Raw genomic sequence first — 26,579 nt, forward strand, 5'->3', positions numbered from 1 at the left:
ATATATATATATATATATATATATATATATATATATATATAAGTTACAATGCATTTTAGGTAGTTGTTATGCACATTAGGCTTTACAGCAAATCATTGGCTCTTTCAGAATGTCCTGAGGGTGGCAGTCAAAGACTGGTTTCTCTCTTGATCAGAAGGAGGAAGCATTTAAACCTACTGTACACCATTTAAGAATCATTATGTGAAAAGATAGGGCAATGTCACAAGTATTTTTCCCATTCTTGACTCTGGTGTTACCGGTACATTGCCATTACCTGTATATTACCAAAATGGTTTCCTGACTTGTGAAAATCTCTAAAATGACAAAATGTTTGGTTATTTTGTAGTTAGTATTTTCTTTAGTAATAACAAATGACGTAAGGAATATAAAATAATAAAACGTGTTTTACATAGGACAGAATCTCATTTGTTAGACAAATGCAACAGTCAACTGCCATGTCTTGTGCTATTCTTCCTGTCCTCTACAGTCTCAGAGAGGGCCCTTTTGGTCTTCTTTCAACCCTTGGCAATGGCACTAGGCTGTGTGTGGCTGGATGTAATTGCTGAGGGAACGCTTTCACTATTGGTTGGCATGTTTATGGTTATATGTTTATGCACTATTATCACTATTGAGAATTGTGAATTGCATTTTCATAATAGTCACCAACAGTACGATCATAATTTGTATTTAAACATTATTAGTTGCCTGTTGTAAAAAAGTGTACAGTATATACTTTTGCATGATATTACATCACTAATAATTATATTACAAATCTACTACCAAAACAATGTTACAGTTCTATCACATCATGTAAGATTATGAAGCTGAATGCACAAACAAATGCTCCAACTCATCATCTCATCAGTCATTATGGCATTTATAAAGCAGACTTGAATAAGTAGAGAATAATGACACTACACACATTTAAATAGTCGCTGCTGAGCTCCGGAGTTCTGCAGTGCATTGAGACATTCTTAGGATGGTGGGGCTGAGTAGACTCAGGCCAACCAGCTACAAGGTGCATCATGACCACAAAACATTTGATTCAAAAGGCAAACCAATACGACTATTTGATAAGATACTTTTATATCGGCCACCATCTTCGAACAAACAAGCATGGGCTGAGGAGTTGTTTTTGAAATCAAAAACATTTCCATGGCAACTTTGATATCCACCAAGACATTGCTTTACACTTCAGGATTTTGGGTTGTGTAGTACATATCTGAATATGTGGAATGGGGTAGCGGTCTATGGTTGTCACATAATTCAGGTTTCTGTAGTCGCTGCATGGTCAACAGTCACCATTTAATGCCATTCAATGAAGTAAAATTATTCCGTAGCAATGGCCAATTTGTTATGGTCTAGATGCTGGGCACATGTGTAAACAGGTGGATCAGTGGTTGATATTTAACATAATGTAATGGTGGCTGATAATTGTCAGGCCTGCAAATTCCATCAGCTGGCGTGAAAAATCAAGGTGCAAGGGTACTGGACAGCTCTGTTGTGACCAGGGTAGAAATTTCACGGCGGCCACGACGGCCATGGCGATATATATTTAGCCTATGGCCTGTCAAAACAATCTTAGCATTCACAGCGCAAATTACGCAGTGGAGAAGTTAGCGCAAGAAATAAAGTGCGTCCAAATTCACCCATTCTTCTCAGTTGAACTACTTGCGAAGTAGCCTACTCATCACACAGACATCACAAATATCACACGAAAGAGCTTTTTCTCAGCTTTTTAACGATGTCAGCCGCTAATTGCTGTGATGAACGGTTCGCGAGAAAAGTAAATAATATCATTCAATAATCATAAATTCTACTGAAGGTTTTGCGTCCATCTCCCTACCCATTCATCTCGGCGGAATACTTCACGAACCCCTCGTTTAACACATGACAAACCATATATCAGAATAAACAGCCGACCTTACCGAACACAAAGGTGTAAACAGTCCCCTGTACAGTTAGCCGTTCCAGAGTAATCTCGTTTTGAATTTGCAGTAAATGTCAACATACATACACACCAAATTTGGGCTTTAAGTTTTACACTGTGTTTAAATTGTTCCACATTATTTCATAACGGGCCAAATACAAAACTAGATGTACCGCAGAGCGGTACAAATTATGACCGCCGCCCAGTCCAGCACATGTTTTCCACAAAAATAAGTCACGCTGAAAGGCATATATGATTCTAACTGTCTCACTGAATTGCATTATGCACACTCAATTCTCACTGGTATCTGCTAGACAACAAGTACCAGAACATGATTAGTTCATAGATTTCACATGTAATATACATTTTATACAACCCCACCCCCATCTTGCCTGTTCATAATTCTGAGAAATTCTTGAATTGTGTGCATGTGTGCGTGTACATGTTTATGTGTGTGTGGGTGTGTGTGTGCATGTGCTTGTGTGTTTGCCTGTTTATGTGCCTGTGTGTGTGCATGTGCATGCATGCGTATATGTCTACTGTCTGAGTATGTGTCATACGTAGGATTACTGTGAATGTATGTGTGTGCGTGTGTATCTGTTTATGCACATGTGTGCATATGGAATGGGTTTACATGACCCCTGGAGGCAAACATCCGCAAAAATTGGTCATCCTAGGCCCTACGGTTCTCAAGATATTCACAGAAAACTGTGTCTGCCCTACCCTCCTTTCGGGGGGTCCAGTCGGGGGGGTTACTATCCATGTGGGGTTACATGCCCACCAAGTTTCGTGTACCCCGGTCTTTCAGTGTCCCGGGAATCCTTGTTGGTGTACGGTCACTAAATGTACACATAAATTATTTTATTGTAAGGCCCCCCATGAACGAAAGTTCACGAAACTTGGCATGCATTCGGAGGGTGTCATAATGATCCTACACTTTCAATTTCGTGCAGTTTTGACCATGTCAGCCAGAGATATTGTGATGAAAATGTTTTGCTTTTTAATTTTTTACTAGGTGGCACTATACATGAAATAAGTGGTAATGGGATAGGTTGACATGCCCCCTTAAGACCAACATACAAAAAAAAAAGGTGGACCTCCAAGGCCCTACGGTTCTCGAGATATTCACAGAAAGCTGTCTCCGGCCACCTACAGGCCAGTTGGTGTATAGTAACATAAATTAATTTATTGTGTGGCCCCCCATGAACGGAATTCCACGAAATTTGGCGTGCATTCAGAGGGTGTCATAATGATCCTACACTTCCAATTTCAGTGCAGTTTTGACTATGTTAGGTCACAGATACCTGCGATTACAACACCTCATTTTTACTTTTTTGTGTTCAACTAGGTGGCGCTATACATGAAATGAGTGGTTATGGAATGGGTTGACATGGCCCTTTGAGATCAACATACAAAAAAAAATGGTCCTCCTAAACCCTACGGTTCTCGAGATATTCACAGAAAACTGTGTCTGCCCTACCCTCCTTTCGGGGGTCCAGTCCAGCGGGGGGGCTACAGATCAAAACGAAAACAGGAGGTTCCATGCTATCCATGTGGGGTTACATGCCCACCAAGTTTCGTGTACCCCGGTCTTACAGTGTCCCAGGAATACTTGACGGAAATTTGGCTTCGCTGCGCGGCGGTCATAATAAATATTACAAATGTCGCCTAGATATCGGTAAATCAGAGGACAGCTGACTAAGAGTTTGTGAAAGTAGCCTTAATGATCACAAAATGCTAAGCATGCATCTAGGCTATTTGACTTTCTTAAAGCTGAGCTGTGCTTAAATTGTTCAATACATGATTTCATAACAGGCCAAATATCAAATAAATGTTAAATATAGCCTAGATATCTGTAAATATTAGATAATCAGATGATTTACAGTTATATGTAATGTGTCATGTTTCATGTTTTTGTAATGTTTCATACAGTGATGCAGGTCTACTGCAGTGAATAGGCTAAATACAACTTTGATCATTAGATCATTTGATCATACAGCCTACTACTGTATAGTTAACGTTGGCCTTTGTGCCCTCCACCAAATATGCCCAACTGAAGGCCAAGTGGCCTTGCCCCCAGAATGTTGAAATTCCAAGCCTGGTTGTGACGGTGTTGCTGTGGTTACAGACCAGAGAAATGCAGTGATGAGTCAGCAGTTCCACACACCATTCGCAGTGCTCAATCCGAGGGACGGGATAAACGGTTGTCTTTCAAATTCCCTCTGTACGCAATAGGATAGCGCTACAACTCATGAGTCTCATGCGGTTTCCCACCAGCGGAGCTTGTTGGCTAGTTGATCAAACTTTTGCCAACTTAAAAAAAGCTTAACTTGTGTCGCGCTGTTAGCCAGCAGCAGCATTCATCTTCTTTGTTTTCAAGTAGCAGGGAATTCACACGGAACCGTCTCAACTCTGCCATCATTATGTTAAGCCAGCCCACCGGCTATACACGATGTGATTGGCCTGATCAAAGTTTCATTTTTCTAGCTCGCAAGCCAATGGAGAGTTGCTAGACTACCCTGGCTGCAAATTACATTGGCTGCCGCTAGGTTCTGCATCTAGGCTGGTGGAAGAGGAGATGAAAACATCTTTACTCATGTTGAAAGATTTGTCCATGTTAGAACTTACAGTAATAGCGCTTAATATAATACAGCGCTTAATATAATACAACTCAACATAAGAACAGGAAGAAGGAACTGCATGCTTTTCCAAAGTCAGTACCAATGTTACTGTGGCAACCAACACAATGTTCAGTGTAACGTAAATTCTAGATAGTCTCCTATTAGGCGACTACTTCAGACTTAATGAAAATGTGTTTATTTTACGCCTTGAACTGCAGTAAAACACAGATTAATTACAAACATCATTAACATTAATCATTAATTACATACAACATTAACTTGAATGTTGATTTAAAATTGCTGTAAAGTAAATTAAAAGAATCATCTCATGCTACATTAGACTGGTGTATCATTTTGAGGTCCGACCCATAAGTGCCTTTTTGTTGTTTCTCTCTGGACGTAGGAGAATTATGTAGCACTTTGGAGCAAAAATAGCCATGAGTAGGCCAAAGCTGGAGGCCAGGATTGCAAAGATCTCCACCACATCTGCATACTTACCAGGAGAACTGACATAGGCAGGAACAAAAGCAATCCACACAGCACAGAAGATGAGCATGCTGAAGGTAATGAACTTGGCCTCATTGAAATGATCTGGGAGGTTTCTTGCTAAGAAAGCTAACAAAAAGCTAATGGCTGCTAGAAGGCCTATGTAGCCCAACAATGTAGCAAAACCTGCCAGTGAGCCCACTGCACATTCAAACACAATCTTGGAGCTCTGGTAGTGAGGGTTTTTGTGAGGGGTAGGAGAGGCAGTGGAGAGCCAGATCACACAGATGGCCACTTGGAGAGATGTAAGGACGATGACAGTGCCTCTTTGCTGGGCTGCCCCAAACCACTTCATGGCCCCTTTTCCTTCAGGTCTTGTGGCCTTAAAAACTGCAATCACAACCATTGTCTTGACCAGAATGCTAGAGACACAGAGTACAAAGCTGATACCAAATGCTGCAAGGCAGAGCTGACAGATCCATAGCCTGGGCTGGCCAATGAACAGCAGTGCACACAGGAAACAGAGTTTTAGTGAAAGCAGAATCAGGAAGCTCAGCTTGGAGTTGTTGGCTCGTACTACTAGGAGTATGACGGTGGTGAACAAATATTGCAAGGACCACAGCAGCAATGCACGCCCCAAGGAGGGACACTGTTGTTAAGGAGATGCCCAAAGCCTCTTCATAGGAAAGAAAATCAACCTCCTTGGGGACACATCAGTCTTTCTGCAGGCTTGACCAGAACTCCTTTGGACATCTGAAGCATTCAAGAGAATCTGAAATACAAAAAAATGGGAAGCTAGAAATGAAACAAAGTGAACAGCAAAGGGAACTAGAAATTCAATTCCAAGGAAATACCAGTGCATGAAAATGCTAAAGTTGTGATGTAAAAAATCATGTATAGTTAAAATAGATAATACAGAGATGGTTACTACGGTGATGCTTGTGTAGCAGGGCGAGGTTTGCAAAGAGGGAAAGCGGCACTAAATGCCAATCACTTTAGCCAGACTACGCCACCCTGGGCCTAGCACCCAGGGAATGAGTTAAGAGCACACACTATTGCACCATAGCACACAGGTTCGTATACACGAGGCAGAGACGTGAATTCCAGTTGAAACATGACCAAGTTTATTTAACTGAAGCCAAGGAAAAGGAAGGGGGGAGAGCTGCAAAAAGACATTAGACTAGTCTGGGTTAGGAAAGTACAAAAATATTTATTATGTTTCTTGTTGCACTTTTGTTTATTAAAAATGATCACAACTAACACAGGCTCCATAGGGTAGGCACGATGGAGCAGGATGAGCAAGGCAGGGGCTTACCTGGGGGGAGGCAGACTACTGATAACGTGCCCTAGAGCCCACACACATGCACACGCACAGCAAGAAAGATCAAATCATGACACCGCAGACCACACCAAAATGTGCATCTTTACTGCACCACCACTAGGTAACGGACTAGCCTCCCGCCAGCGAGAACCCTGCCTGCCAAATTAACAAATAGTTAATAGTTGTTTCTCCCAGACTATGCAATAAACACACACTGTATAACTAAGATAATAAAGTAAAGTAAAACAAAAGGGGACAAGTACAATGCAAGCAGTTGCCAAGTGCGAGCAAAGCTAAACAGAAACCAAACAAAACTAAGACAGACAAGACAGCAGCACGACCTACGCTGAGGGCAACGCGGATGGAAAAGCCGTGCTACCTGGAAGACAAACAAAACACATCAAACCTGATACCATTTCCCCAAACATCAATTTATTTTAGAGCTATACATACCCATATTCTTCTCTATGGCAATTTTCCACTGACAGCAGATGAGGATAGCTTATCCATCCATCTAGGGCTACAGAGAAATGGAGTTTAGCTAAACCAAGCACATTTTAGTCTACAGCATTAGGGCAGCAACATACCTGATGGCCGGTAGACCCCAGTGCTCAGCCGAGGGACAAACAGTGGAACCTACCGAGCCTCTTGCTGTAGAGCTCCTAAAGTAGCACATGGTGGGCCTAATTGAATGATTGGCCCCACCCACTCATTAGCAGAGGGGCCAGGAAAGACCAGGAAGAAAGAGCAAGCAAGCAGACAAGGTCTGCCTGCTACACTTGGATAGACATGGTGGTTGCATAGCTTAATAAAAGTTGATAATTTAAAAGTAGACCATTTAAAGGTTGAATGTAGATAGTAGGGATGGGCAGAACGAGGCTTTGTGAAACAACGAAACGTTCGAAGCAATTGCGCCGGAATGTGTCGAGGTTTCGAAACAATCCGACACCCGTAACTCCATGTTAGCAAAACTAGCCACTAGATGTCACCATCACATTTTGACCGTGAAGCACAACTGCTTCAGACGAAGAATATAAATAGCCAACATGGAACGCACGATTTCGTCCACAGCTACGTGGTTGAGTGGTTAACACACTTGCATTCGGCCGGAGCGTCCGGTGTTCGATTCCCTGCTGGTGCTTAGAAATTTCAGACTATATGCCTTCAATAACAAGAATATTTTTATATCTGCCAGTTAGATGTTTTGTTATTTCAGTTTCATAGTACATTATCCTTTGGAATATGCTGGAGAGGAAAATGCTACAATGGTTTTAAAATGTAGGCTATGCTTATGGCCCAGGGTTTTTTTTGGGAACATGTTGTAGGGAAATAAAGGATACATGCGTTAGACTAAACAGGTACAACATGGGAAAAATAAACAACACATTTTTTGTATGTCAACATACATTTTTATTTAGGAATAACAGTTGTTCTGCCGTCTTGGCATTTAATCTGTTTCTTGTTTTTTAATAAACCTCCCCAGCCTTGGAAAAAATTCTTTCACAAGGCACACTTGTTGCTGGCATGCACAAATATTTTTTGGCCATCACAGTTAGGTTTGGATAAACCACTCTCCTCTCCTGCCAGTATTTCAAAGGGTCAGCTGTTCTTGAAATAAAGGCATCAGTCATATATTTTTTTACTTCTGCTACTATCTAAATATTAACGTCACTAGACTATATCTATCTAAACTATCGCTCACTGTCTGTCTCTAGCCTGTCAACTAATCTATATCACTAACCTATCAATCACAAAAATGCACTATAAATCGCTATATCTCTATATGTCGCTATATCTCTCAAAATCTCTCTCCTCACAAAAAACCCACAAAGATAGGATGTGTTTGAATGACTTTTAAGCATTCTGGGACTTTGTAATTTAGATCAAACAGGTGTTTACTCGGGTAATTGGCTCGCGCGGTAAGGTCCAAACCAAATTGAAACACCACGAAGCCATGGTCACGTGACATGGGCGTTTTGAACCACACTTCGAAACACTGTTCGAAACACTTGCGTTTCGGAAGCTCGACACTGTTTCGAAACGTCAGCTTCGAGCGTCACATCCCTAGTAGATAGTTTAAAAGTTGTTGATAGACTGGTAGTTTAATGCATATTGATATATATGGCAAATAGTTTAATGGATGTTGATTGGCAGATAGTTTAATGAATGTTGATATTCAAATAGTGTAATGGCTGTGTATAGGTAGATAGTTGATGATAACTGAAAGTTGGAATGGCTCTGCTGTTTTCTAGAAGTTATGCTACGGTATGCTATGTTAATGTTATGCTAACCATGCCACTTAGCTAACTTAGCTAATGTTTTCTAGCAGTTTTGTTAACTATGCTAACCATGCTACTTAGCTAATGATTTAGCAGTTTTGCTAAAAATGTTAACAATGTTAACTATGATAACCATGCTACTTAGCTAATGTTTTCTAGCAGTTTTGATAAAAATCCTAATAATGTTAACAATGCTAACTATGTTACTTAGCTAACTTAGCTAATGTTTTCTAACAGTTTTGTTAAAAATGCTAACAATATAAACTATGTTAACTATGCTAGCTAGCTACAGTTGGTGGGAGTCATACCCAGACAGCACACATACATCTGCCCGATGTCGGTTTCAGATCAGCATGGAATCCTCCCATATAATAATGTCGCAGGAGTATCGGCCTGAAGTCGCTTCCATGTATGTTGGCTTTTGATCGTTCCTACTATCCAAAGCAGATCCCGCTATCTGTTTTTTTTTAACCCCAGCTTCCATGTATGTTGGCTTTTGATCGTTCCTACTACCCAAAGCAGATCCCGCTATCTGTTTTTTTTACCCCAGCTTCCATGTATGTTGGCTTTTGATCGTTCCTACTACCCAACGCAGATCCCGCTCTATCTGTTCTTTTTTTGCGTGTGTAGCAGGCAGCCAGGCACGTCAGATCAGCCTCCTGGAGCAGCGATTTTCAGGTTGGTAAATTCACTCATGCAAATTGTCAGAAAATAGGCATTGTGTGAATTGTATGACAGTTTATATATTTTGCCTGCTAGGCTAAGCCATAACTTGGTGTAAATTACTTTATAAAGAGCTGTTTTGGGGTAATTACAACTTCGTTGTGAACTAATTCACGTTAGCTAGTTGAGCTAACACTGGAAAATATGTTAAACCTAGCTAGCGGCTATGGCGAAATGTTAACACTATCCATGATTACCGGTACAAGGACAGCAATATGCTTGGGTGTAAGAATAGCAAGTTATTATTTGACCGTGAGACTTAACCCAGGAAAGGCTGTCGTTTTTGTATGGAGAGGAGTGGGAAATGCACAGATGCATCAGCCGAAGTTCCCAAAGCAAATGTAGGCTACGTTTCAGTCCCAACTTTCTCTAGTCACTTCCAGAGTTTGTGTTTTGGCCGGCGTTAGTGCGCTAGCCAAGAAACGGCATTAGCTCTGCTTGATTGAAATATCAGCTGAGGTAATTCTAATGGGTTTGAAATCTATTTCTCCGAGCTCGGTAGTGGTTCTCTGCATCTATGAAAATTCATTAACAGCAATCGGTAAGGGTAAACTTTAAAGATGAAAATGTTGCGGTGAATTAATTGTTGTTTTTGTCTCTTGCAGGAGAACCTGATTTTTGGGGGAACATTTTCTAACAGCATTTTTTCATCATTCAGACTTTTTTAAACATTCAATAAAATGAATTGAAAATATTTCTGGCATCTTTCTTGTGTCTTTATAGATCTAATCATTTATAGCCTAAAATGTGCAATCTCAAGTTCCGACCTAAATAAATAAAGGTCGTATAAGCTTGGGGGTGGGCATAGCTTTGATGAGTCGTTGAAACATTGGCTCATTGTCGTTTTTGATGATTTGCCGACATCCCGGCGATGTCTTGCCAATGAGCCAGTCCCTCCAGGAATTTGCGATGTTGCGATCGCAACAATTAACACAAATTCAGCAAATCTACGTTAATTCTGGGCGACCTCGCAATTTTGTCCAAACACCGCAACTTTTTTGCAAATTTGACCAATCATCATGGTTATTTCCACTCATAGCCGAACACAGTGAGATGCAAGCTTTCCAATCCACTTAGAAAACGCTACTCTCACGCCCTTAAAGTGACAGGCAGTCAATTAGACTTAAACACCACGTAATAACATTAAAGAAAAGTGTAATCTGATAGTTTAAACCAATATGAAATTATTACTTAGTTGGCTACTAGTAATTATGCAAGTCACAGAATATGAATTATTAAAAAGATATGAACTTAATATGAATTACAACATATATGAATGTATTGAAACATAGTGACATGATGCCATCTCTTTAGGGGGCTGTCTTTTTTGGACAGTTCTACGAAAGGTTATACTGCTTTGTGAATTACCCCATTCAAAGAATTTACACAAATAAAGTAGCCTAGGCCTACTTTGATTTTCTGTAAACCATACTATTTATCTTTACTTATCCTTTTTAATAAGCATCAAGATGATCAGTGTGATTTTGGTCTTAGGCTACTAACCTTAATTGCCCTCAATTCAATTTTTATTTTTTTAAATCGCAAACAAACAGCTAAAAACACTGCAACTTCCATCGCAATTTTTTTAAAAAGTTGTCGCGAAATCAGGCATTTTAGATCGCAAAAATCTCAAAAAATCCTCGCGAAATCCTATAGGGGGACTGAATGAGCAAACGATGAGTCGATGAAACATTGGCTTATTGTCGTTTTCGATGATTTGCCGACATCCCGGCGATGTCTTGCCAATGAGCAAACGCTTCCTATGCCATGTCTTCTAGACTGTAATGGCATTCATCGGCCCGACATCGGTAAGATTTATGTGTGCCGTCTGGGTAGTTGATGACAAGTGACAGTTGGAATGGCTGAACAGTTAAAAAGTTCAGCGTGGTTAAATTATTTAATAGGGAGTTATTGTAATGAGGTAGCCTGGCGGGCCATCCTATATCATTGAAATGTATAGTCTGGAATCGAATCATTCACCTGCTTAATCCAAGGGGCGGGCAGAGAATTGTCTTTCAAACTGCTTAGGCATGCAATAGGCCAGCGCTACGACCATATCCGTATCCGGTCGGCAAAACGGCAAATACATCCTTCTTCGAAAGGAATGACTTAAGTGCATTGTGTTGCTCTACTTTCAAAGAAAAGCACAAGTCCAACTCCTCCAAAGTTGACGCCAACGCCGATTCAAACAACCGCTCTTCGTTCGCCATAGCCACCTTCCTTGTTGTTCACCGTCGCAGGATGTCGTTATCCTGTTAAGCCCGCCTTAAGACTCTCTAACGAAATAGAGCGCTGTGATTGGAGAACATCCACGGTGTTAAGCCAATAGAAATTCCTATGGTTCGATACTAGACGTACAGGCTGAGCAAATTAATTTGCCGCCGCTAGGGTGCGTCTAGATTTCTAGGCTAGTAATGAGGACTTTTTGGCAGAGGAAACAGTTGAACAGGATATGTAGTCTTAAGAGAGCCAGATTGTATACTTAAAGCCTGAGACTGGCAGTTGCTGCAGGTGGCCTGACCACCTGGCACAGGATTCTAATTGCTTAATGGCCGGATTGTGATGTCACAATCGGCAATGTTAAGTCAATTCACCATATCAGAGCCCGTCTACGGAGAGCCTCCCCACTCTCTATTAATCTCATACAAACCGAATTTGGCTGCAGTTCACCAGAGTTCACCTAGATGGCGATCGCGGGCGAGTCCAAAATACATGGGGTCCTATGGAGCTACATGGCTACATTTATTGTTTTCACCTATTTGACAACTGAAACCCTCAGATTTTATTTTATTTTTCGCGAAATGGATATTAGTCCGGTGGACAGCCCATAGAGCCCCATTGTGGACCCGGAAATGTTGAGTACACCAAAGTTTTATGATGGAAATATATAGTATGGGTTCCCAGCATGCAGAAACTGCCGGATGCTAATTTGCATATGTTGGGCAATTTGTGTAATTGAGCTAATTAGCATAAATGAGCATAATAGCCTATATTGATCATATTATAAGAGCTGCTTGGCCAAAATGGACAATGTTAGTATGTTTTTAGGGGTTACTGGAGATGCTGAGTCCATATCTGACATTTTCAAGATTCAAAATCACATTTTACTCTCATTAAGCTGATTTTTTTGGTACAATTTAGACAGATTTTTGGAGGATAGGGCTGTAGCAATATACAGTAGGGCTGTAACGATACACCAACCTAACAATTCGATTCGTATCACGATTTTTGACCCACGGTTTGATACGAACCTCAATTTTTCTTTTTCTTTTTTTTTTTGGGGGGGGGGGGGGGGCTAGACATTTCAATAGCCTACCTTAGAACACCAGAGGATTACAATGTAATATATCTCTATTATTTTATATCTTGATATAAAAAGAGAGAATACTAATTGTCTGATATTTATGACAGCACACTCAGCTGTCTGGTTGAAGCCTGAAAATATTGTAAACAAAGTAGCATAGTTGGCTAGCTTATCCTAGTCTACTGATTGGACTGTTCAGTTTCCTCATGTGTGTTTAAGGTAATACTGTTCTCCTTGGGACAAGCCTTTTGGGAAACATTGGTATTGAGATGATCATTCAGTTCTCCCAGAATCCCCAGCGCGAAACATCGTGGGAATCTCAAGCACAGTCCAGCACGCTGGCGTTGCACAGCTCCCCCAACAGGCCATTGCCATCCTTGGCGCGGGCGTTCCCACATTCAGTCCAACAATTAGTCTCTAGCACTGCCACACAGCAGGTGGGGTGCACACACCGCAAGAGCCCTACTCACCCTGGGGAACCACAACCACCAGCGGCCCAATGCGGGGCGTGCTAGCAGTCACCTGGTCTGTCGCCTCTCGTCCCCAGCTCCCTTCAGAGAACGCCCTCAGGTCGCACTTTCGCAGTGTGCACCACCGCAACGTTCCTCCAACACCTGGCGGGGCCTAGCCTCCACTGCCACAGACTCCCCGGCACTGAGCACCGTAACTGGCACTGCACCTCCGATGCTCCACTCCGTCGTCTCGCCAGTCAGTTCCATCGCAGCCGGACCATGCTGCGCAATCACAGCTACACAGCTACCGATGTTGGCGTCCCTCCTCTGCTGCCTTGTCGCAGAGCTGTCCTCCGCTGTTCCGGCCGCTCCACACCACCATGATCGCGCCAAGGCCTAGACCTTCTCTCTGGCTCGTGTCATCGGATTTCACACAACAAACTTTTTCCCCCCTTATTTTTCTAAAGAGCACCGGCGAACAGGCCGACTCGAACAGGCTCCGCCAACCGTCCGTCCTCAAGGCACCACCTCCTTGCCGCTCCACCTCTGCTCTGCTCCGCAGCCAGGGCCACCGCTAACTCCAGCCTAAAGCTGCCCGGCGGGGGCAGGGGCTCCAGGTCTTCTCACGGTGAAGTCAGCACCCAGGCCGGTGTCACTATCTCATCTTCCAAGGCCGCTTCCTCAGGCCGCTCTCCCAGTCGCGTGAAGTCCTTCTCCGCAGTGGCCACTGCATCGAGACCCTCTTCAGGCAAGCACTCCTCCCGTAGCCAGGCCCAGGCGACGGCTGGTCTCCTCCCGCGGCTTCTACTGAAGGCCTCTGTAAGCTTTTTAGTACCCCTTACAAGGGGCTCTCTTCGGATCCTTTTGCTTGGGCCTCCACCTAGCGGTGAGCATGGACGGATTATGAACTTTCGGGCCCCTGGGCCCAGATGTATTAAGGGCCCCCCATTAATTGTCGCATATGTGGAAGGTGGGTTTGGGGGTCAGAAATGTTTTAATTTGTTTGATGTGATTTCCTGTATTCTGGTGCATTTTAGGGATGGCCAATACTAAATTCAATCAGATTCATAGCCTACATCCTGATGTGTTGATTATTGGTGCTTCACTGCCCTCCCTGAAAGACATCTAAACCACCCACCTTACCCGCAAGGCGACCACAATTATGAGTGATGCAAGTCACCCCGCTCACAATTTGTTTGATCCACTGCCCTCTGGGAAGAGGTACAGAAGCCTGCGCTCCCGCACCTCCCCCCTCCACCCTCAGCTACATAACATCCTGGACTTTGGACCCACAATGGCTGCCTTGCACTACTCCACTTGCACTACTCCACTTGAACACTTTGCAACTTGTTGTTGTTGTCCTGAAAACACAACACACTTCTGCTGCTCTTACATAACTTGCACCACTATGCCACTTGCTTACTTAGGTCAAACAGAACTACCTCAGCCATTTATTGGCCTGACTTTGCACTATTATATTGACTGTCTATGCACAATTGCACAATTTCAACCCAATTTTGCTGCTCTTATTTCTTCATTGTATGTGCCTTCTTATTTACTTTTTATTGTTTACTGAATGTTATGTTTGTCTGTGGACTTAATTTGGTAAAATATGTCTTGTCTCCACCGTGGAATAGTGAGAAACGTAATTTCGATCTCTTTGTATGTCTTGGCATGTGACGAAATTGACAATAAAGCAGACTTTGACTTGAGGCAATGATTTCATGCAAAGGCTTTAGGGGCCCCCTGACCCCTTGGGCCCCTGGACCAGGCCCGGTAGGCCCGTGCAGTAATTCATCCCTGGCAGTGAGGTCTCCCACTCCCGGCTCCTCTAGCACTGAAGACACGGTCTCCTAAAGAACGCATGGAAAATGTGCCCATCTACAGGTGCTGCTTTGGAAAGCATGGAAAACGTGCCCATCTACAGGTGCTGCTTTGGAAAGCAGCAGACCGTCCTGATCCACCGGCTGTGGATATAACCGCGTTTGGAGGAGGTTAGAAGACAGGTATGAAGAAAGGAGAGGAACTTGCCCACCCTCGATTCAAGTCCTGTTGCTCCTCCTGATTTGTTATATGTTATCAGCTTTAACTGCAAAGCTGGGTTAAAACTGTGTATACACGTATCTGGAAAGTGCAGCTGTGCAGCTGCAGGCTTGGCCTGTACTAATTATTGTTTCTGCAAAGGCAGTGATGTTACATGTGGCAAAATATTTACACAGCAAAAACAGCAGAAGGACAGGGATGAAGAGTCTGGAGAACATGGCGACAGGACAACGGATGAGGACAGTGAGGAGTAGTAGAGGCTAGTTCTTCCCTTTGTTACTCAATTGTGAGTCACAGCAGAGGGCCAGTGAATAGCTATTTCCAAAATGATTGTGGAATTCAAAAATAACTTGAGGATCCAAATTATTCCTAAACACTAAACATTTTTTTCCTCCAAAAATCCGTCTAAATCGCCCCCAAAAACTCAGCAAAATCAGCTTAATGAGAGTAAAAACTTGACCAAACCAAGTTTAAATAGTGATTTTGAATCTTGAAAATGTCAGATATAGACTCAGCATCTCCAGTAACCCCTAAAAACATACTAACATGGTCCATTTTGGCCAAGCAGCTCTTATAATATGATCAATATAGGTGATTATGCTAATTTACGCTAATTAGCTAAATTACACAAATTGCCCATCATATGCAACTTAGCATCCGGCAGTTTCTGCATGCTGGAAACCCATACTATATATTTCCATCATAAAACTTTGGTGTACTCAACATTGTCATGTCCTTTCGTTTTCTTACAGGTTGGGTCGTTGTTGCCCATAACACGCTAGCATTGATGCTATGCTATGCTATGATCATGCTAATGAATGACGTCATTGACACGTTTGAAAGGCTTTTTAGAACAATTAAGTGACTTTAAAAAATATAATACTCAACCAAGTGTATTGTCTTTGTCTCCCCTTTCGATTACAATATTCAAATTACTTGAAAAAAAATGATATCCCGAGAAAAGTGGATTTTGAGGGGTACAGCTCCATAGACCTCCATTCATTCTGGACACGCCCGCGAGCGCCCCTAGATGCAGTACCACACCGGAAGAGTTCCGAGAGTGAAGGTTCTCCCCTTATTAGACATTCTCTGACCATATTCACACGGCGGCCATCTTTCTATGACGTCATACTCAGGGGTGGGAATCCTCTGGGGAAGTCCAAACAAATAACTGTCAAAACTGTCAGCTGTTCGGTGTCTTATTATTATTAGCCCAGTTATGGCAAGATGGTACAAAAACTTCTACCAGCCTTGACATTCCAAGAGATCGATACATGGCCAGATGAACAGGTCGGCATCGCTAAAAGAATTCAAAAAAAGGGATACAGCAACTGGATAGAAGGTTATATCCACGATGTTGAAGGTAAGACGATAATCTAACTGCTAACTTAATAACGTTTATGTAGGCTAACTGGGTTGCACTGATAAACCTGTATTAAGGTATGGCCTTGTTTATCATTTCTGTCCAGAACAAGACTCAGGCTTGCATTTATAGCCAGTGAGACCGTTTCATACGTTGATATAGCCTACTGTCAGGGTTGTGAAGGAGGACCCAAGCGCAAGACTTTGACGGAACACACACTTTATTACAGACTTACTTACATAAATACAGGACATGGACTTGACGAAACAGAGAGACGAGACGACAGGGAACAGAGAAACAGGAGGGTAGAAATACACATACCAATTAACAGAAAGACAGGACTGGACAAAACCAACGAGACAATAACAAGGAACAGGTGAGGAGGCAGAACTGGAGGGAAAACAAACGAGACAGGAAGCATGACCAAATAAGGAGATGGGGCGGAGACAAAGACAGGTGACAGGCAGGTAAACACAAAGCACATGGGGAACAGGCAAGACCAAAACACAGGACACGACACAAAATGACCACCAGGGTGGCACAAACTCAGCAGACAGGGCCAGATCCTGACAGTACCCCCCCCTCAACGGACGCCTCCTGGCGTCCCCAGAAAAGTCCAACCAGGGTGGGCGGAGGGGGCCTGGACAGAGGGACCGGTCCGACAGACCGTAAACACAGGGCAGACTCGGACGGGGCAGACTCGGAGGGCTTGGGCAGTGAACAAGCAGGCAGGACAGACTCAGGCAGGACAGGGACAGACTCAGGCAGGACAGGGACAGACTCAGGCAGGACAGACTGAGGCAGGCCAGACTGAGGGGCAGGAGAAGGGACAGGAACAAAGACAGTGACAGGAACAGTGACTGGGACGGTGACTGAGACAGTAACAGGGACGGTGACTGGAATGGTGACTAGGATGGTGACTGGGACAGAGACAGAGATGGGCACGGTGACGGGAACAGAGACGGGAACGGTGACTGGCACGGTGACGGGGATGGTGACTGGCACAAAGACAGGCACAGCGACAGGGACAGACCACTCAGGAGAGACAGGAACAGAGAAGGGCTCGGGCAGAGGCGGGACCGGCTCGGGCAGAGGCGGGGCCGGAGTGTCAGAGGGAGGCGGAACCGGCTCGGGCAGAAGCGGGGCTGGACAGACAGGCAGAGGCTGGGTTGCCGGCGTGGCGTCGGGCGACTGGGCTGCAGGCGTGGCGTCGGGCGACTGGGCTGCAGGCGTGGCGTCGGGCGACTGGGCTGCAGGCGCGGCGTCGGGCGACTGGGCTGCAGGCGTGGCTGCAGGGGTGGCGTCGGGCGACTGGGCTGCAGGCGTGGCGTCGAGCGACTGGGCTGCAGGCGTGGCTGCAGGGGTGGCGTCGGGCGACGTGGCTGCAGGGGTGGCGTCGAGCGACTGGGCTGCAGGCGTGGCTGCAGGGGTGGCGTCGGGCGACTGGGCTGCAGGCGTGGCGTCGGGCGTCTCTGGGCTGGGCACAGGAGCGGGCGTCTCTGGGCTGGGCACAGGAGCGGGCGTCTCTGGGCTGGGCACAGGAGCGGGCGTCTCTGGGCTGGGCACAGGAGCGGGCGTCTCTGGGCTGGGCACAGGAGCGGGCGTCTCTGGGCTGGGCACAGGAGCGGGCGTCTCTGGGCTGGGCACAGGAGCGGGCGTCTCTGGGCTGGGCACAGGAGGCATGGTGTTGGATGACCGGGTTGGCCGACGCTTAGCACGTCTCCTCCTGGAGGGAGCCTGAGGGACCTGGATGAGTTCAGGGGGGAACTGGAACTCCTCAGGCTGGGGTTCTGGACCTGAAGCGACCGGCTGCAGGCGCAGCACGCCCACCCTAAGCCCCTGGCAATGAACTGGAGGGGCAGGGTCAGGCGGGAGACTAGCAGCCTCAAAAACTGGATTGCCGGAGGAAACAAGGAGAGACTGAAGGCTCTTACCAAGACCTGACAGCTGGTCGGCCAGGGTAGCCATTCCTGGAACCTTCAGTAGCCAGGGCCTTGAGGAAATAGTCCTCTGCATCAAGGTAACGATAGCCCGCCGGCGCTCCAAGTCAGTGGACTTCACTAGCTCAGAGTTAAGTCTACTGAGGGTGTACTCCACCTCTTGTAGCTTCTCCATCGAGAAACCAGAGTCTGCTGGGTCCATTCTTGGTTGGCTCGTACTGTCAGGGTTGTGAAGGAGGACCCAAGCGCAAGACTCTTTCTGACGGAAAACACACTTTATTACAGACTTACTTACATACATAAATACAGGACATGGACTTGACGAAACAGAGAGACGAGACGACAGGGAACAGAGAAACAGGAGGGTAGAAATACACATACCAATTAACAGAAAGACAGAGGACTGGACAAAACCAACGAGACAATAACAAGGAACAGGTGAGGAGGCAGAACTGGAGGGAAAACAAACGAGACAGGAAGCATGACCAAATAAGGAGATGGGGCGGAGACAAAGACAGGTGACAGGCAGGTAAACACAAAGCACATGGGGAACAGGCAAGACCAAAACACAGGACACGACACAAAATGACCACCAGGGTGGCACAAACTCAGCAGACAGGGCCAGATCCTGACAGCCTACTATTGAATTTTGAAGTAAAATGTTAACTTACGTAGCCTACGTCAGTGTTAACGTTAGCCTTAAACTGTCAACAGTAACAGTAACAGTAGATGTAGGCTAAACTAGGCTAAAGGCTAAACTAGGCTAAAGGCTACTCTGTTGGCCGATCAGGCTGTCTTACATAGGCTAGCCTACTAGGCTATAATTTTGTTTGTGCATCCCACGTCATAGCTTAATTTATCTCCCTGTTTATCCTTTTATTTTATTGGCTTATTTTCACAGAGATTTAACAATACGCGAGGTTGTCTATTAATGAAAGTTATGTTCTGCTTTAAGTCAGGGTTGAGGAGGATAGGACTAATGCCAATACTGTCAGGGTCAGGGCGAAGGCATACCCCCGAGTATGCGTAAAAATTAGCCATCTTACAGGGTACAGGTAGGCTAATGATGTCAAATTAGCATTCTATATATTTTTTCCCTAGACGTGTGTGGTCTGAGCATCAACAGGCTTTGCACAAAGACTTAAGCCATGAACAAGTTTTAATATTATCTTTTTTTCTCTCTTGAGCACCTCACCATGTACACAGAACTACAGGCCAGTCCGGCCCTGTCACTGCAAGCGTCTAATGCTTGATCACCCTCAAGCACACTGTGGATTTTTTTTATTTAATTTATATAGTATATTTAGTATTTAGTTTTGTTAGTTTTTCTTATCTTCTACTGTCTCTATAGTACAGTGGAGTTTGGTTATATGTTTATACTTATATTTACCATTTCTGCTGTAAGTGCATGTTGTGTGTGATGTCTGTATGCTGCTGAGACCTTTGAATTTCCCCTTGGGGATCAATAAAGTATCTATCTATCTATCTATCTATCTATTTTTTATCCAGGTTGAATTGTCCAGTACTGATCAGCGGATTCAGCATACCAGCTGTGCCTGTAAAGCAGGTCTCGGCCACTGCTCACACCTTATTGGCCTCCTGTATACTCTTGCTCATTACTCAAAATTAGGATACAAATCAGTCCCCCTAACCAAAAGTAAAACCTCCTTACCCCAAACCTGGCACATCCCTTCTCGAGAATTAGGCCTAGAGCCCAAACCTGTCACTCTCTTGAAAATTAACAAGGTAAAATCCAACAAGACTGATCACAGTTCGGTAAATAAAAATTACGGTATTGGCCCAAAACTGTACTCTCCCGTTCCTTTACCCCTACCCTGTGAATCATTTGCCAGTTCACTGTTAGACAACTTAAAGTCAATTGGAAGCGACTGTCAGATGTCCAGACATCTAGAGAACAATGCACAATATGTTACATACATCCCCACCGAATTTGGGAATCTCCCATTTGGATCACCTCTCACCTATCAGACCCTAACCACCCCTGATCTCTTTAACAACTTACCCACTTTTACATTTCCTGCACAGCCATGCAATTACTCTTATGTTTTGCCCAAAGTTTTATCTGAATTATATGATACTTTCAAAATTTCCTGTGATGAAGCTGTACAATTAGAAGAAGAAACAAGGCTCCAAAACAATAGCACAGTATGGCATGCAGTGCGATCCCAACAGCTAACTGCCTCAAATTTCAAACGCATCTGTTCCCGGCGTGCAGATTTTGAGTGTCTTGTCTCTGTTACAGAAGAAAACTAGCCAAACTAAACTCATGAAGAGAGGAATTGAGTTAGAGCCAGTGGCTGCCAAATTATATTCTGAGGTCACTGGTATGAAAATTTCCCCTGTGGATTTGTGATCAACATTAATGCCCCCCATCTAGGCTGCACACCTGACCGTAGAGTTACTGATCTGAATGCGGATACTTGCCATGGCCTACTTGAAATAAAATGCCCAAACCGAGTGTCATACAAACTGCTCATACCTGAGAAGAACAGAGGATGGAACCTTCTCCCTCAAGCATGGGCATGAATATCACTTACAAATCAAGGGACAGATGGCTCTTACAGGAGCAAAATGAAAATTGGTCAGCATGGCACAAACATACCATAGTTGGTTGACAGTCCCCAACAGAGAAAGGGGAAGGACTCCATCAAACACATGATGCTGCTTAATTCTCACTATATGTATCCTGAGTCTGGCAATTTGTTGTGTTGTGGTGACTTCCTCCCTGGTGAACTGTCTCCTCTGATTAAGAAATGGTGGCACAACAAGTGAAGCATTGATAGGTGACAACAGATCTCCAATAAGAAACCCCTTGTCTGCCATTACCTCATCCCCCTCCTCAAGTAGTGACAAGATGCCTGACTGTTTGGTAATCTGCTTGTCAGAGATTGATCCCTCATAGAGACTGCTAACGAACGTTATCTCACCAGAAGGACACACACCAATCAATCCCTTTAGAGTTGTTGATCCCTTGTAGTTTGAATAGGTTTCAGAACTTATTACCTTGGAACTTGCTTTCTCGATGTAAATTTCTGTGCAGTCCAAAATGACCCTTGTTCTTGGAAATGTGTCCTTAAAACACTGTGGCATAATTGCATTCACCGCTGATCTGTGTAGCCATACGGGCAATGAACCAAGCATAAAGAATAAGTAATTTGACCATATTATTATCCTACTAACTGTGGATTGGGACACATGAAATCGATCTGCCAGTGATTCTTCTAATGCTCCCTCTCTTACACGGCACAGAAAGAGAAAAAACTGATCAAGGGACCGTTTATACGAGAACGATTGCGAAGGAAGACGACAAAATATTTTATCATAAGTGCCTTTCGTTTACACGGCGACCCCGCCATCGGGGTTTGAAGACGCAAAAATCTGAAGACTCCTTCCAGAGTGTAGAGTTTTGAAGACGACCCGGGTTGCGTCTAAACGGCTAAACCAAAGATCCTTGATTACCTCTCTGGCTAAACTGTCAAATTAGAATGTCTGCGCGTGACGTACCGGGGTTCTATCACACCACCACCCAGCGGTCTGGAATGCATATCCAATCGAATATCACATACTCTTGCGTCTTCATATAAACAAAGATTTCCCCCTGAGAATGCTCGTCTAAACTCGAATAAAAAAATGAAGACGAGACGCCACTTCTGCGTCTTCTCTTTTCATCGTCACCGTATAAACGTAGCCCAAATAAACATAAGCTCTCTGCCCTGAAGCCCACTAGGGCCATTTCCTGACGAGTGTTATCCTGTTTGACCATGTTCTGTGCCTGATTCCACCTAAGCATGCCCTCTGCAGTTGGCTGAAGGGACAAGAACAATGCTCTCAGTGTCTCGTAATCCTATAAAAAAAAGTATAGAATAGAAGAAAACAGAAAATAGAAAATCGACACCTTTTATTTTTACTGAACAATACAGAGATCAGCACAATGTTAATGCACAAGGAAAATAAATTACTGTATGAGTTTTTTGTGTCCAAAGTATTGCTAATACTGTAAAAAGTACTGTAGTAACAAAACTAGAAAAAGACTGCATGTTTGATTATTATTCACCCGAAATCTAGTGTAGAAGGTCAACAACTTTGAATAATTTTCAAAACGCTTCAAGCTGAAACGGGATGCCTTGAGGATGTTATTCTCCTGTGTAAGGCGGGTGATCTCCTGCCATGCTGCTTCTAGCTGATCTTCTAGTGACCGAGAGGGTTCAGCATAATCATGGTCAGGGTGGGGTGCTGGCTTAACAATTTGGCCAGCACTATAGGAGACAATGACAAATCAAAAAAAGTTCAGTTCCAATTTCATGTGTTATCACATAAGTTGTATAGTATACCATGTAAGCTACTACAGTGAATTTGTTTCATTAATGTAGATTACATGTTATACCCTGCTGCTACATGTAGCCTATGTCTTATGTAGCAGCTGTGTGATATTTTGCAAGATGGACATAGGCAATACTTTATAAGTGTCTTACTTACCCAGTGTCAACTCCAGCCAGGCCTACACTGGCATCCTCTGTCTCTCCAGCAGGTTCATTGCTGTATATGTAATCATAAAACATGAGAAAAACTACAATGAATCAACACTTTGTAACTTAGACCAACCAATAGGACAAGGCTACATGACGTTAGGAGACGTATGAAACAAACTTCATTAACTGACCTCTCTACCTCTATAACTCTCATTTGTCTTTTATGAGATGTTTTTGTCCAAGCAAACAGCTGAGGGACACTTCCTGGCAGCAGGCACGTTTTACCAGACTCATCGTGGTGCACAAAACACTCCTCAGCGAAATGTTTGGCACAAACTTTTGTGTTGAACGTAATCTGCATGAACAACACACAACAGCCTGCCTGTTAGCTGCAGTTAGCCTACATACAGTGACCAGGGCTTTCCCTGAAGTCGGTAAAACAAGCTTAGGCCCTACTGCTTGAGACGTGGCATTTCTATCCAGTCTACCATACATAAATAAAACCACATCATGTTTGCGGCTGATCTAACAAGTAGCCAGTGTTTAACTGGAGTTGAAATGGAGTGTACACTCTGCTGTGTTTTGCTAGAAACCTCAAGGGGAAAGCCCTCAAAATTGCTACAATATTAATATAAATATAATACAACATTGTATTTATGTGTTTGTGAGAATTATTCTGTTCTGTTAATCTCTTTATAACAGTGCATGAAAATGCACTGTACTGTTCTTCCTAGGCTTCATCTTCTTCTTCCTCTTATTCAGCTCACCGTTTTTTCCTTACGTAATTCCTCTTGAACTGTTTAACTTAGAAGCTTTGTTCAAACTTTGTAACGTAGGTCTTCAAATGGACCAGGTTGCTATGACTTTTCATTAATTGAATTCATTGACAACAAAATTCTACTTAACATTTTAAAAGTCATAGTTGACTTTCAACTTAAAAGAGGATAAATTAGCTTTTTTGATTGAAAGTTCCAGAAGATTTTTCCCTCATCTAGACTGAGCACTTTCCCAGTTGGTTGCGATTAATCAACAACACACACTGTTCTGGCCTTCATTGTCCCATCTGGCATCCCATGCCAGTTCAAGATGTCATAGATGGCCAAGGCATCGCCATTCTCATCAAAAGACATGTGATCCTTTGATGAACATTTTTCAGTACCTGCCAGGGTTGCATGTCATGTAGACTGACACAGCTGTTCCCTTTAAAGGGCCCTTGCCCAGGGACACAGCTCATCAGGTTGTGGAGAGAATGTGCCAGGGCATAGACTGCTTTATAGACATTGTAGGAGGGTCTGAGGTCAGACACATCGCTGTACGCCAAATCAGCTTTGCTCAGGTCCTCCTCTCCTGTACACACTCTTCCCTCAGATACGGCCAAGGCCTCTTCTGGCTCAAACCTGCAACTGAACATCTCCTGCCAGAATCTTCTCACCATACTGTCAGTGTTGTTGTCGGGGCGGACACTCAACAGGAACTCTTTCAGTCCTTCAATCTCTCCACGCCGGATGGCAATGCCCAGAGTGCCTCTGAATAAAGGAAGCAGGCGAGGGATAAGAAATGCAGTAGAAGTGGACCATGCCTCACTGGCAATCCACTGCCGTGTCACATTCTGACGAACTACTTCATCCATTAGGGGCAGTAGGTATGACCCAGTTGAAAAGACCACAATCACTCGAGAAGTGGATGTCTTAATAACCTGCTTTATTTTTCTGATATCCACAATATCATTGTCTTTGGGCAGCACTTCTGAGAATGCTACACAGCCACCAAATGCAGTGACATCTTCATGGAAAGACTGAGCAGCATGTCGGCCATAGTCATCATCACTATAGATAAGACCCACCCAAGTCCACCTAAAGTGCTGTAATATCTGAATCATAGCTCTCACTTGGAAGGCGTCACTTGGAATAGTCCTGAAAAAAGAGGGGTAGCGCCGTCTATCACTTAATTAAGCAGGAACAGGTGGCAAAGAAGCTGACCTTAAAGACAGTGAAAAACATTAAGTTCTTTTGCATTGCAAGTCTGAATATGCTTATATGTTATGAAGCTTAGAAAACAGTTTGAGGCTGTTGTAAATAATGCAATTTTAATCAGTTTAGGCGGGTGGAATAAAACACATACAATTCTGACATTTAATAGCTGTCTAATTTCAGTTAATTAACATACATTAAACATTGCAACTGCCGAATTTGAATTATTGCAAACATATTTTGGAGATATGAGGAAAGAGACATCTGATCTGGTAATCTTTATTTTGTCATGGAAGCTAATAGAGATGGCTGAGAATATGCCTGTACTCCAGTTTAATTCCTTGCAGTTACATACCATAGGAACCTGGAACAGTCCGAGTACAGATATGGCAATTGAGTAAGAGGATGCAGGATCCCCCACAATGCCTAACACAGGAGGTGGCCCAGTGCAATTCTGCATGGAAAAAAAACTTTTCAGTTCCACTGACAAGAGCTGTGGCAGCTCGGAATGCAACATCCAGCCTCACACAATTGTCATACATTTGATAGCCTAACTTTATATAAGGGAGCAGGTTTGGGTTTCTGTTGATCTCTTGCACAGCAAAAACCATTGTCATTGCTCTTTTGAAACCATCCAAGTTAAACCTGAAAATTAAAATAGATATTAAAATCATAAAGTACGCATTAGTTGGGCTTCTTGAAAATTACAGTAAATAACATGAAAGGCACTAATTTATTATATTTATATTATATATAATTATTATAATAAAGTCTAATGAAAACTTATGATAATGAGGTAAAATTGAACACAATTAGCAAGATCCTATAAGCACTATAAGCACAAACACTGATAAAGTGGCTCAATGCTTCCACATGCCTCCCAGTAGCTTCATGCATGAGACACTTTGTGTGACTATTTGAGTGACTCAATATAGAAACTTTCTATATTTATAGCAGTCATTATGACATTACATTGTTTTTGGTATTTTTGTTTATGTGCATTTGCATAAACACACTCATAATTGAAATTCAAGATATCTTCAGTTGGTTAACCTTTTTCCACAATACAATACATCAGAGCAGCTTCTCAACTCACTAATGACACCAGAGCTGCTCTGGTTTAGTCCTGAAAGACATTTCTGGAAAATTAGCAAACATATGGACCTCAAACAGTCCCCCTATGATCACATCTCCATCCTGGTGCATCCCAGTGAGATTGAACTGCTCCCGTAGCTGGCAGAGGTCAGATGTATCAGAGCTGGAGGTGAGGGTGGGAGAGAGCAGAGTGGCTGCTGACACTGTCCAGGCCAGCAGAAGGAGACCCAGAGAGACCTGCATGTCTGCTCTCTGTCTGCCTCCCTCTCTTTGTTCTCAATTGTTTTATAAAGAGGGGTGTGCCTTTTCATTGTGTCGTCTGATATTGGATAGATCAAATTAAGCAGGCTGACCATGTGTGTGAGAGGGGAGGTTTCATTCAGTACATTTTTGGGAGGATTTGGAAAGGTTGAATACATCTACAGTAGGCCTACTGTGTGCATTTGTGTGTACGGTATTAGCGTTCAGCCCTCACTGTGGACAGATAGTGACTATATATAATAACTCTGTATTGGTATTTTTGGTATAGTTGTATTGTCCACAATCACAAATTACAAAGGCA

At 43.5% G+C, this 26,579-nt stretch overlaps 1 pseudogene; it reads right to left on the minus strand.

Annotated features, from left to right (window-relative positions):
* Window positions 1–4,871: 4,871 nt before the first annotated feature.
* Window positions 4,872–26,180, minus strand: LOC143121561 (extracellular calcium-sensing receptor-like; annotated as a pseudogene).
* Between the last annotated feature and the right edge of the window lie 399 nt (window positions 26,181–26,579).

This window comes from Alosa pseudoharengus, unplaced genomic scaffold (assembly GCF_046254945.1).
Source record: "Alosa pseudoharengus isolate Yale_2024_CS ecotype anadromous, Long Island Sound unplaced genomic scaffold, YU_APseudo_1.1 YU_APseudo_1.1_scf_13, whole genome shotgun sequence".
Taxonomy (NCBI): Eukaryota; Metazoa; Chordata; class Actinopteri; order Clupeiformes; family Clupeidae; genus Alosa; species Alosa pseudoharengus.